Source organism: Prunus dulcis, chromosome 8 (genome assembly GCF_902201215.1).
Source record: "Prunus dulcis chromosome 8, ALMONDv2, whole genome shotgun sequence".
Classification (NCBI taxonomy): domain Eukaryota; kingdom Viridiplantae; phylum Streptophyta; class Magnoliopsida; order Rosales; family Rosaceae; genus Prunus; species Prunus dulcis.
Window position 1 is genome coordinate 6,759,380 of NC_047657.1, and position 3,990 is coordinate 6,763,369.

The window sequence follows — 3,990 nt, forward strand, 5'->3', positions numbered from 1 at the left end:
AACAATTGTCCGTCGGAAGCATTCTCTTGAAAACCCCAAAAAGTAATCGAAACACAGGTTCGACATACGATACTTTATTTTTCCGTGCATTAGCTCTACAATGGCCGTGAGAACGGAAAAGCTCTCGCACCCCGGGTATAACTCTTGGTTGGCATTTTTTAACAGTTTTTCATATTGTTCAAACTCCGCGCTGTCTATTGGTGTAGGCACGTCATCTTCCCTTTCGTGATTGATGTTGGTCGATGCAAATGGAAAAGCATCCTGTATAATATCCATGACTTGATCATTAGGATCCACAATAGGTTCAACATTGTCCATTCTTGTGGCATTTGAAGACGAAGCATGGTCTAATTGTTCCCCATGAAGGTTCCAAATGCTATATGTCTCAATCATTCCATTCCTTACTAAATGAAATCCAACATTTTCAATTGTCTCCCACAACGTGTTATTACACCTCCTACAAGGACATCGGATTCTAGTTGCACCCGGGTTGTGTCTACGTGCAAACTCAATAAAATCCTCGATTCCATCCAAGTATTCGTCTGCGCATCTATTCGGGTTCTGTATCCACCTTCTGCTCATAATTCCTGAAACCACAATCACAACATAACAATCACAACAACTTCATACGAAGTTATAATGTCACCTTATGCCTCCGGTAAGGGCCCTATCCCATTCGGGAATGCATAGTCCTGTCACGTAACCTACGGCTACATGAGATTAGATTTCGACATGGATGAATTTTGGCAGCATCTCGATACAGTTCTTGAGGTGGGCATAGGTATAAATACCTACGTACCACCCGAAGAACGTACCGAGATGACACCAAAATCTCCACAATCGAAACCTAATCATGTAGCCGTAGATTACGTGACAACACTATGCATTACCAAACTGTCCAAATAGTGGGACAATTCAAGAATTAATTGGACCGCAGTCATGCTTTACGCATCCATGTACGAAATCCAACTAATCTCGAACGGGAAACTAAATGTTACTAAACATACAAATAAAAGTACGAAGTTAATTTCAATTAACTTCGTACATCACAACACATTGTGCTACGTCACGCACAATTTAACAACATAATATAAATATAACTTCACAAAAAAAAATATACACATAACAAACTAACTTTAACATTTTTAATATATAAAACGAATAAAATACCTTGTCAATCGTTCTCCACCAATAGCTAATTACAAATATCCCTAACGAGAACAAAATTAATAGCGTTAGTACGAATTTACATTAATACTTATAAACTAACGACAAAAAATACTTACCTAATGAACGTACTGAATTTCCAGCAAAGGCAGCGGCAGAGAGGTTGAGAAAGAGGCAGAAAGGAAATTTTTTTGCTTTCTGCCTCTGCAATGGCAGAATTCTGATATGAAGAAGAAGGATTTTGCGCGACGAACCATAAATTTTGTCGCGCAAAATGCCGTCGCGAAAAACTATTTTTTCGTCACACAAAACGAGTTTTTTAGTCGCGCAAAAACTTGTCGACAAAAAAGCTTTTGCGCGACGCATGACATTTTCATCGCACATACTTTCGTCGCGCAAAAACAAAATTCTGTCACGTAACATTTAAGTTTTGTCGCACAAGAATGTACCGACATCTGCTTTAAGTGACGAAATCTAATTCGTCACGCAAAAAAAAATCCCCCCTCAATTATTTTGGCGCTAGAGAAAAAATATCCTTCATTTTCTTGCGCGACGCATGACATTTTCGTCGTGCAAAAACAAAATTCCGTCGTTTAACATTTAAGTTTCGTAGCGCAAGAATGTACCGACATCTGCTTTAAGCGACGAAATCTAATTCGTCGCGCAAAAAAAATATCCCCCCTCAATTATTTTGGCGCCAAAATAAAAATATCCTTCGTTTTCTTACGCGACGATAAAAGGTTTCGTCGCGCTAAGTTGTCTTTTGTGACGAAACTTGTCGTCGCACGAGTTTTCGCAGCCAATTAACCTCACCTTTACGCGACGAAGTGTCCCATCGTCGCGCTAGGTTTTCTTATGTGACGATTGCTCTCGCCGCGCAAGTGTTTGGCGCCAACAAAAAACCAGGGTTTTTTTTCGCTCACTTTGCGCGACGAAGGTGTATATCCGTCGTGCTAAGATATTTTGCGCTTCGAAAACTTTGGTCGCGCAAGTTTTCAATTTTTTGCGGGACGAATCTTGTTTTCCGTCGCTTTATTTCATTTTGCGCGACGAACATTTATTTGTCGCGCAAAATCTTGTCGCGCAAATAAACGTAGTACTGTAAGGATCCTCAATGTGGCTCAAATTGGTTTTGTCTCTAAGCTCATATTCCTCTTGTGCCACTTGGCCCTTAACATGCATGAATTGTATCAAATGTCATCCCCTTGCTGTCTTAACCTACAAAACACACAAACATAGGTAAGAGACTCAAAATAAAGAGAAGCTAAACAAAATTACTAAGCAAAACAGGCATGCAAATGTGTGAAATTATGACCTTATCAATGGTGTTGTCTACTTTTACTCCATCTTCATCTCTCAAAAGTTTGTAACCTGGGACAATGGGATTAAGAACCACATTGCTTTTATTCATTCCAAACTTTTCAAGCACCTCCACAACATATTTCTTTTGGCTAATGAATATTCCATCAGTTCTTTGCATAGCTTCTATACCATGAAAATACCTCATCTTCCCAAGATCAGTCATGTTAAACTCAAGCATCATTGATCTCTTAAACTCAGCAAACATAGATTTATCATTGCCAATAAATATGATATCATCAACATAAAGACTCACAATTAGAATTTTACCTTTGCTGTCTTTGTGAACAAACTGTGTTCATAATGACATCTTTCAAATCCTTCCTTCATGAAATAAGCCTCTATACGACTATACCAAGCTCGTGGAGCTTGCTTAAGTCCGTATAAAGCCTTTTTGAGCCTATAGACTTTCTGTTCATTGCCCTTGCACACATAACCTTGAGGCTGCTCAACAAACACTTCCTCATTTAATTCCCCATGCAGGAAGGCAGATTTCACGTCCAGCTGGTAGATTGTCCATTGTCTTTGAGCTGCAAGTGCTATTACAAGACGGATCGTTTCCAACCGTGCCATAGGTGCAAGCACTTCTGTATAGTCTATCCCATGTTGTTGAGAACATCCTTTTGCTACGAGCTTTGCCTTATACTTGTCTACTTCTCCATTCTCATTAAGCTTCGTTTTATATACTCACTTCACTCCAATCTTCTTTCCTCCAGCAGGTAACTCCTTCAATTCCCATGTATCATTCTTTTCTATTGCTTTGATTTCTGAATCCATGGCTTTCCTCCATTTTTCACTTTTCACTGCATCTTCAGAATGAACTGGATCAGCTGCTGCAATCATGACAAAATGAGCCACATCATCTTCTTCAGAGAGACCCTCTCTTGTTTCATAATCTTCCATCCAGACTGGTGGTCTTCTATTTCTCCCTTCATTGAAATTGGGAGGATTTTCTTCAACTGGTTCATCTAAAGAAGAATTTCCCATTTCTTCTCCTATGGCATTATTAAAGTCAGCAGCACCTTCATTATTAAAGTCCGCAGCACCTTCTTCTTCATTTCCAGCAACTATGGTTGCTCCTTTTTCATTGTCAGCCTAGTCCAAATTAGCTAATATTACTTCTTCATGTCTTTTGGCCCAATCCCAACTTTTATCCTCTTCAAACACAACATCTCTGCTTACAAGCACTTTCTGAGAGACTGGATCATACAATGTGTACGCTTTAGACTTCTCACTGACGCCAAGCAAGACGCACCTTAAGCTTTTATCATCCAACTTTGTTCTTTTGCTATCAGGTACATGTACATGAGAGACACACCCAAAAACCTTGAAATACTCCTCTGTCAGTTTAACTCCACCCCATGCTTCTTTAGGAGTTTGATTTTTGACAACAAAAGTTGGGCTTCTATTCAACACATGTACAGTCCAGTTAACTACTTCTGGCCAGAAAATTTTGGGAATTTT